Raw genomic sequence first — 10,560 nt, 5'->3', positions numbered from 1 at the left:
CTAAGCAAGAGAGATTACTTTATGGTAAATAAAACACCTATTTCAAATAGTACAGGAGAACTACCTAAGACTAATACTTGCAAACAAAGTAAAAAATTAAAAAATAAGCAGTCCTATTCTAAAATTCTTCATGAGTCTGCCTTACTCTTCAGTCCTTCTGTGGACCATGTGTGGTGGTTTGAACTTGGCTGGACGTCAGGTGCCCATCAAGCTGGTCTATCACTCCACTCCTCAGCAAGCCAGGGATGGGAGAAAATAAGATACCAGCTTGGTGGGTTGAGATAAACACAATTTAATAAAGTAAATAAAGTTTTATAAAAGTAACATCCTCATCAGAAAGCTCAGGCAGTGTGCCTTGTATGAGTGGATGGTGAGGTGGATGGAGAGCTGGCTCAAAGACAGAACCCAGAGAGGTGATCAACGACACAGAATCGAGTTGGAGGCCTGTGGCCAGGGGAGTTCCACAGGGATGGGTTCTGGGGCCAGTCTTGTTCAACATCTTCATCAGTGACCTGGATGAGGGGACAGAGTGTACCCTCAGCAAGTTCCCTGTTGGCACCAAACTGGGAGGACTGGCTGATTCCCCAGAAGGCTGTGCTGCCATTCAGCAGGATCCTGACTGGCTTGAGAGCTGTTAACCAGCCAAGCTGCTGGTTCCCACTGCTTCCATGCCCCATTGACCTCCTCAACATAGTCTTTAACAATTCATTGTATCTTTCAGTCTTTCCAGAGGCTTGCGGGTGACAGGGCGTGTGGCATATCCACTCAATGCCCTGTTTCTTTGCCCAGGAGTTCATGAGATTATTTTGAAAATGATTCTCGTCTGATTCAATTCTTTCTGGAGTACTGTGTCACCACAAAACTTGCTTTTCAAGGCCTAAGATGGTGTTTTAGTGCTTACTTTTTTGACTGTCTTGTTTTTCTTGATCAGAATAAGAAGTTGGAGTTTTTAAAGATTATTTCTGTTCTTAAGTACAAGATGTTTATCCATCCTATGACATTTCTTGGCAAAACTATCCAATTATCTGTGTATGTTAGGATTTTTGTTTACTGCAATAAGTTAAGTCAACCACACATTGACAGCTTTCCTCCTCTGTTTTGATAGTTCTCTGTAGTCGAAGAGTCTATGCACCAAATAATTGCTTTTCTTAGTTTTGGTTCAGCAGAATTGAAGGCAGCCTTATGTTTCTCACCTTGGCAAAAGTTGCAAAGAATTCCTATATCGCTACACTGTATATGTGTTTAATGTATGCTACTGAGTGGTTACAGTCCAGTAAACATTAGTATGCTTGTCACAGCTGTCCTCTGATTAATGAGATATAGGCTATAGAAGACTTTTGCACTTTAGTTGTTCTTCAGGTAACCTCTCGGGAACATAGATGTTGTTTGTTCAAGTGCAAACTGCTTGTAAATTCAAATGAGTGGTGTGATTTCATATTGGGAAGAAACTGAACCGGTACAAATTGTCTTGATAACTTTGATCAGACAGGCAATGGGAAGGTGGGAAATGCACATGTTAAACATTACTCACTGCCTATATATTCAGTACCAACACCTAAACACCATCAACAAAATTATCTAAGTGGGTTAGACATACCTAACTTTTTCTATGCTGGATTAATTTTCTGACAGGTTAACAGTCAGGTCAGTACCTAGAGAGGGGAAAAAAACAGCAAGAAAGAGAGTAAATGGTCCCTGTGGATGATGGTGAGCTCTTAGGTTGGTTCAGCTGTGTTCCAAAAGTTAGCAGTGCTGAAGGATTAGTTGAAACTTTTTAACTGAAGCTGCACACTAAACTTGTAGATTTTAATTGAAAAATGTCAACTTTCCCCAATGTTTTTGCTTTTGTTGTCATTGAATAATTAAGAAAATAAAAATTTAAAAAAATATTTCACCTGGAAGCTGAAATACTCTGCTTTTTAAGTATTATGAAGTTGTTTGGTGTTCAGTGTTACTGTTTGTGTGGCTTCATTGCCTCTGTTCTGTATGCATAAGTCTGTGACCTGTTTCTGGGGTAAATGAATAATGCTTATATTGGTAGAGTCAACAAAATGCCTCAAAACGGGTGGCAAGAAGCAAAGAAGGGAGTATGAAACTCTACTAAAGAGGCTATTGCCAGACAGACAATTGATAACCCACCAACAGATGCCAGTGTGTGGCATTTTTAAAGGCCTATTTCCAGATGAGCAACAGGTAAGCAGCTAAACTTCCAAACCTTTCCAATAACTTTAATCATTGGAAGTGTGCAATAAATAGGACATCACTTAGGAACCACTTACTAGTGTACCTAGTGAAGAGAAATTGAAGGAAAAGCTTTACAGGATGAAGTCCATCAAAGATGTGATCATACCTACACATTTGGTATCAGGGCAGCTCTTCTCTTGCCAGATTATAGTGCTTTCCAAGAAGTTTTTGAAAGAAAGACCTCTTAACATTTCAAGTTTATAAAAAAATGGTCTGAGAACACAGCATGTGTCTGAACTGGGACCACCTGAATTTCTAGCATTTCAATCAAGAGACTTATTGTGCACTTTCAGTGGAATCTGAAATAGATTTAGAACATGAGATACAAAGTGATACAGGGCAGAATAATAGCATTGCCCTTTCAACACAGAAGAGTGTTTCTACTATTGTTTTTTCTTAAGAAAACATGCTTCTTTTTATGCATCCAGGTGGACACCATGGTGTAAGTGAATGCATGCATACATATATATTATTCAGCTGTTCCACAAAGCCTGTTCTATTACAGGCAATAAGGGCTTGGAAATAAACTCTTCAGAGGGAATGAATTTCTGTTTGGGAAACCTTTAAAATTAAAATGATTACAGACCTTGGTTTTGGCATTCACTCTGGAGTACAGCTGAGGGGGTGGATGGGGATGATGGGCAAAGAAAAAAGCTCAATATAGCCTTCCATTTCTTTAGTAAAGTTACAGTAAGTGGTGTAAGAGTTAATCATAGAGGAAATTACTTTTATGTTGAAACTTGTAAATGTTAGAATATCATTTATGTGAGTGTTGAAGGTGCCATATGCTAGTGAGTGCTACGTTGTATAGTCTGTATTAGAATGTAGTGATAGCGTTAACATATGAAATTAAGAGACTTTTGTATCTTTTACAGTCTTATCAGCTTCTACAAGCTAAGTGACATACAAGATGAGTTAACTGAGATCTCCAAAGGAGTTACTGACAAGAACAGTCTATTATGGAGTATTAAAAAGACCTTTCTGCTTCAAATTTGGGAACACTATGAGGGTAGCAGACTTCTGCAACAAAGCATATGCAAGTGATGGTCATTTAAAGGTATCTTAGCCACTTGAGAAGCAATACTGTAGCTACTAATAAAAATAATTTAAAAGCTTCCTTTCACTGGTACACCAAGGCGTTTGCTTTTCACTGAGAGAGGATGAGCTGGGGATTACAATGATAGTTTGGGATTGTTGTGCATTTACTAACACTGTCCCTGACTTCTAGAGTGTCATGCAGCAGCATTCTTTTGTGCTTTTTAAGACCTCACCCTTAAACACTCCAGTGTCCCATCTGGCAAATAGGATTGCAGTGCTTTTGTAACTGACTGATATTTGATGTTTGAAATTGTCAAGTAATCAAATGTAATTATGTAAATACTGTTGTCTGAAGTTAAATCTCTGTTCAAGTGATTCTGTGCATCGACAGTGCAAGTATGTCTGTAACAAAGTACCATAGATATTTGGAGTTCCTTTGATGTTTTATAAACATTGGAAAATATCAATCAGTTTACACACATTTATTTGGGCTGGTGCTTGTAAATTAAAGTATGCCAAATAAATTCAGTCTGTCTTTTTGTACACTTTGCTTTTCCCCTTTGTAGCAATTACTTGAGGAATTCCTATGAGGCACTGGAAAATACAATAATAATTGTTGTATGATATTTTAATCAAAATATATGTATTCACTGAAATCTTAAAAATCATTGGATTATGCCAAACTTGACTTAATCAATTTTTTAAATAAGAAATGAGTTTAAAGACAGAATGGTGCTTTGTAACCCAGACCTCCTGCTCATGTGAAAAAGTTCAGGAAAGAGAGTTATTGTTAAATTTTCATAAATGGGTTATTTTGTTAATGGGAAGGAAAGCAGATTAATGAAAAATATAAATATGTTGACATATACTGACTTGAAGGAGGGTTGCTCAGATTCAGTTAAAAAATGAAATCAGAACAAGAGACTTTTTTCTCTTTTCTTTTCTCAGCTGACAACAATAAATGGTGGTTAGAGCACCAGTTTCCCACATTCCAGGTAACCATAAGGCGATGAAACTTTCTCTAACTGTATCATGAAACCTTCAAAACTTAGTGGTTTTGCCCTATTGGGTGATGAAGGAAAAAGTAGAAAAGTTATTAGTGGATCATGAAATCAGATTTTCTCATAGCTGTGAATCTATGCTGGATTTTAAATTCAACCTGGTCCTGTTATGGTGTCCTATTAAGCCTTAGAAAAAAGTTGTCTTCTGAGTACATCAGTCTTCTCATGATACTGTGGAATTGAGAACGCAAGACGCTGCTGAATTCCCATCAAGATATCAGTATTCTAGCGAGATCGGAGCTATATTTCTTCTGTGTGGGTGTTTCAGCATTTGAATTGGCCATCTGTAGGGACAGCAAACTGCTTAAACTTTTTCTTCTTTGTGAGATATTTCTGTAACAGTCTGAGAACTAAACCAGGATTCTAATCTACAGAGGAAATTCAGATGCCTAACCATTCCTTTTTACAAAAGATATAATACTTACTGGAGAATTTTCCTAAGAACTTTAGAAGGATTGTAAATAAAAGCAGTGAATATTTTTATATCATATTTAAATTTAGAAGTACATACTTCATGCATTCTGAAGTCTGTATTGAATTAAAGTCATAGCTCTATGCTAGCAAGTAAATTCCACAAAGATTTTCCTAAAAGTTAAAAAAAGCCTTAACTTTAAAAAACAAAAATTAGCTGGTCTGTGTGTATTATTTACGTTTTCCTTCAGTCAGTGTCTTCTGTCAGTGCTGAATCAGTGAGCGCTTTCTCATACCTCTAATCCGATTCTAGTTGCCGAAATTCACTTTCTAAGGCATTTATTTCATATATGCTATAGGAAAGTTGGGGTTTGCTCTGGTTAGACTTAGATTTCACAAGCCTTATTTCTAGTTCATAAGGAAACTTAAAGAATTTGTCCTGTGTAGGGTTTCTGCAGGTATGTGCTCATTAGTGGGTCGGTATGATTCTTAGAAGCTCACTGGCTTGCATAGCTGCCAATTGACTTGGGATCCAAAGTTTTTGTGAAAGACCCTCAATTACAAAGCTTTCTGCTTTTGACAGTTCAGTATCTATCTCAATTTTCTCTCTCTTTCTAAAGAGACAATGATTTAAGGTTCATTCTAAACATAAAGTAAATGATCAATGGTAGCTGACAGTTGCCATTGTTTGTTTGCCCGAACAGGTTATGTGCAAGAAAGTCTGAACAATTAGTCCAGGGTTCAGTTCTCCTTTGGGCTGAAGCTGTTTTTATACCCAGATGTTTGTTTTTCTTCTTGACAACATAGGTGTTTTTCAGTGGATTAGAATCTAAAAAGTATCAGCATTGGCAGTTCTAAGAAATAAGTGATATGAAGTTGTAACATCATGGCAAGAAATTAAAGTGCTCTTTCCTAAAACGAGCCTATGGAAGGGCAGATAACTGTTAAAGATACCTGATGGTAAAATTAATTGCTTGGTTTGTTGTTAAACTCCTACAAACAAAATCCTTGTATTCTATTTCTATTCTATGCTAGACCACAATGTCTTGGCAGCAGCTCATTTAAGGAAATCCAGAAACCCTGAGAAAGCACACAGTTGTCTTTCCTTCTGGTCTATCTTTATTTAAAACTGAAGTAATATAGAGAAGCAACAGCTGAGTAGCTATTTTTGCCATAGCAATTGAGATAGAAACTGTGTTCCTCAGCTTTTTTTTTTCAAATCTAAAGAAATTACATTCTGAGGAACAAACACACAGGTAGTTTTACTTCAATGTTTTGAGATCAGGTGTTCTAAAACAGGTTTCTAAAAACGGGATTTCCAAGTCTGCAGAAATAAATAAGAACTCTGTGCCAGTACCTGGAAGCTTCTATTTCTTACCTGAAAAGGATGTTCACTGCTTGTTTCTTAAACCCTTAATTTATGTGTCTTCTCTAATTATATGTGGTTTTGGCCTTGTAATTTTGAATTTCATCTCACTTTTTTCCCTTTTTCTGCCTAATAATTAGATAAAGATAATTGTTGCCAATATATTTTGGCAGGTTTTTTTTCTTTTCTGAAAGAAAATGAATACTGCAGCAAGCATTTGTCATCAGAAATGCTGTACTGACCTGGGTAAAGGCTGCTGGTATCACCTAACTTTGTACCGATTCAATGACAGGTCCTTCAGGAGTGGAACGGTGTTCTTATGTCATGCTTGTGTGTGAGTAAGCACACTGTGGTTAAATCAGTGGGTGGTCATGGAACATCTGAAAAAGGCCCAACAGAAGGTTTTTGTGTGCATATGTCTGGGATGTTTCTGTGTCTGTATGTGTCTATTAAAAACAAGTCCTTATAGTTTGTGACGTTTTCTGAAGAACAAAGTGCAGGATGGACTAGATGGTCTCTAAAGGTCCATTCCAACCCCAACCATTCTATGATCCTATGATCCTGCATTATTGTAGAAGCATGGTGCAAGTGACTGATACTTTGAATTTAGACAAAGCACTACATAGACAGTTTAAGAAATACTTGTGGTCATTTTATGTGAAGTGATGTGAAATACAGTGTTCTTTGTAAAGACCCTGGTTTGGGCTGAATATAAGCAGCAAGGATGCAAGCTGTTCTGAGGAGACTGTTCTACATGGAACAATCTGTAGAAAACATATTCCAAGCTGTATCTAGCATTAGCCTCAGGAGAGGAGCTAGCAATAAGGTGCCATTTACAAGGGTTAGGCTTTTAAGTTCTGGATTGAGTTTGCTTTTTTGACTTGATTTTTTTTGGTTGTTGTTGAATGATTTTGGGTTGTGGGTTTTCTCCCCTGTGAATATTCGTATTTATTTCACAAAACACAAGTTAAGATACTGACAAATTTATATCAGTTAAATGTTAACATTTAACTCAGCTAATTTTACAGCAAATCTAAAATCAGGACTAGGCTCATAAGAATGTAAGCTTTTGAAAAAACTTTAAAGTTTTTCCCTATGCCAAGAGAATGTCTTATAAACCATTCTTTGTTACAGTGATGTCAGCTGAATCTTAAATAATAAGAGCACTCCACTGGTTTGGCGATTTTATTACTTAAGAGGTAAACTTTAAAAAGACTTTTCCTTGTGAATAATTGTTTCTGTCAATCAAGATATACCGGTAGTTTAAAAAAAATGGAAGAGGAATCTTTCTAGTTAGACAAGTCCTGCGTGTACAGCAAGTACATCATCAGGTTACTGCATCAGGTTAGTGGCACTGCATCAGGTTAGATATGAGTATACATCTGTCATTGTATAAATCATTACCAGAAACATTACACATTTCCTCAGAGACATGACTGAAGTATTACACTGAATAGTAAAGCAAATGCACTATTTTAATTTCATGAAAGATTTCAATATTAGTTGATGCTTAATCTATTTCAGAAAGAACTATATTGCATCTGAAAAAAACATGGTCAGAATTTTCACTGGTTTTGAGTACCTCCAAACTATTTGTATGGGAGCCATTAAAGTGAAAGGTTCAATGTTTGTAACACGTTGGACTTCCACACAATATGAATACAGCTTTATGTGAAAACTCAGGTTTGGATAAAAGTGAAAAGTCAAAAGTTCCATTGCAGTTTTCAGAATTATCTCATCAAAGGGATGTGTAGCCATGTATGTCTGATGGCTAACTAAGCTTGAACGTCTCACAGTGCTGCTGAAACCCTTTAAGGTTGTTGATCTAAATGCAGACTTCTTTTTTTCACCATATTGTCATCTCACATTTGAGCTACAATAAGGTGATTCAAGTCTGAGATCTGAAACTGCACTAACTGTTGTTTTCATGGTAGAGAGGAAAGCCATAATTCAGGCAAAAAGTTTAAACTGGAATCTGATTGCATCGTTATAGCTGAGGCCTTCCAGAACCTCAGTTTCAAAATTTGCAACATCTTAAGTGTCAGTACTGGATCAGTACAAGTTGGATCAGCATGTGCTTTGTACTTTATACAGTTGTGAGGAATCATCTTTCCTTGGTCCTTACAGGCTACTTTTGCTGCACAGTTGTTCTGCTTTCTATTCATAGTTTTTGCCACTTCTCAGCTTCCCGCTGTCCTCCTTGGACATTGCTTCATTCTCAGCTTCACCAGTATCCACTAGCTATTTTACTAGCTATCAGAGGCAGTGATACACTAAAAAAACCCAGTGACATTGCAGTAAAGTGTGAATTGATAGCAGCTAACTGTCAATTAAACAGATGTACCAGTTGTTGCTATGCAAGGGGCCATATGAGTCAACACTATGATTGCTTCAGTAAGTAATCATCCTGCTACTGATGCTACCTGATTGTCTTCCTACATTATTCATTTAGTTGTGGCAGCACCACTGTTTATGCAGCTATGCTTGTGAATCAAGGAGATAAGTATTAAAAAGAAAAAAAGTACTTTTTCACCTGGGTCAATTTTCTCCTCTGATTCACAGTCTGGCCTTGCAGACAGTTGTATCAGCACAACCAAATGGGAAGCCTGAGGGCAAACGCAAGCAGCCAGTTGGAACTCTTTAAGTCAGTATGATTATGAAGGTGGTATCTGGAAGCATATCCTAAGCAAGATCAGTTAAATTACTTTTGTTTGTGAACAAAGATACTCCATTGTATATGATAAACTGTTTTCCTGATCAACCATGGTTAGGAACAGAGGAATTGTATACACTCTTTGTCAGCAATGTCGTATGTTAGAGAAATACCAGATTTACTCTTGTTCTCTCATAATGGGGACAGACTGCAAGACCTCCAAAACTCATTCTAGCAAGAAGCCACAGAAAAGAGAAGACTGAGGAAATTGAAGGATCTAGCCAATGAACGGAAAGTATTTTAGTAGATAGAGACACATCAGACAAGCCAAACCATGATGATTCTACCCACAAAAGAGTATTGTGTTTTACAGTGTGAAAAATTACAATATGTTATAATTTTTGTGGCAAAGAAACATGCATTTTGCCCCTGCAAATCAATACAATCCCATACAAGTAGAGATGAATATGCATTAGTGTAAATAATAAGACAGACAGAACTTGCTATGAATTTTTATAGTTTTTTGCATAAGCTTCAAGTATGCCATGAATATGTTCAATAGCATTTACAATTCCAATAAGTTCAAACCCACCATAAACCAAAGCTGAAGAGCAGTGGTGCTAAATGTCTCACACTGGTCTTGTAAGGTAAGATAAAAGATAATATAATTGCTGACTGGATAGAGGAATGGAAGATGACAGTAAGATGAAGACTAATAAACTATGGTCACAGCACACTCAGCTGCCTGTCCAACACACTATTTCTTGTAGGAAACTTGCCATAAAGATTTTTTTAGGGATGACTTTCATGCTCTGACATGGGAACTGGCAAGAGACATGTTTGACTTCTGATTAAAAAAATATATATTAAAAAAATATGTATTTAAAATAGATTGATAAGATGACAGAGATGAATCACTTGGAAACAGTGTAATTTGTGTCTGTGGTAATCTATATCTTAATTCATATTCCAAGTTTTTGAGAAGCTATTTGTGTGTATGCAGAATTGATGCATATAGTGAAGGTGTTAGGTAATCATACGATCCCAATGACTTTTAGCCTTACAGTATGATCCTATCTGTGCCATAATTCATGTTTGACTATCTACTGAAAAAGCTAAACTGAAGACTTGGTTCGTGTTCAGCAGAAAATCCAGCTCAGATGGCTGTGGCAGTTACTGTCATCTGTCGTCCTCTCTGCTCCTATTCTGCTTGCCACTATGTGCACCAAAAAAGGCTGCTGAAGATGTGGTGTGAGTAGTCTTCTACCTTCTCTATTTAAAAGCTCTTTTATTAGTAGGATTTTATGTTAATATATCAGATGCTAAGTATCTATTAAGCAGATAATGTCTGTTTTCAACTGTCCTGATTATGCTCGTAGTTTAGATACTAGTGGGAAAGTGAGCAAACTGACACTATATGTTGTCTGAGTCTAGCGTGGAGCTGTTGGTAAGTGCTCTATCACCAAGGGAGAATTGATGAACCAGTAGCTGAGCTACTGTTTCAGTCACTCCTGTCCTGGACAGAGTGACGTGCTTCACTTATCAGAGAGGAGCGGCAATGTGTTTACTAATATAAAACAGTGGTTAAACAAAGCTTCATAGTAAATGCAACAGTGGTTTAACAAGGTTTGAGGGCAAGGTATGCAATACTTACTGCGGAGGACAGGGACAGACAAAACTGTCAGGAGGACACTCCCTCCCTCTTGTTGAGTCATGAGGTTCAGAAGGGACCCTCTTGTGTTCTAAACTTCCCAGAGGGGAGCTTAGATGCGTCTGGATCCAGACTT

This window comes from Colius striatus, chromosome 7 (assembly GCF_028858725.1).
Source record: "Colius striatus isolate bColStr4 chromosome 7, bColStr4.1.hap1, whole genome shotgun sequence".
NCBI lineage: Eukaryota > Metazoa > Chordata > Aves > Coliiformes > Coliidae > Colius > Colius striatus.
This window is presented reverse-complemented; position numbering follows the sequence as displayed.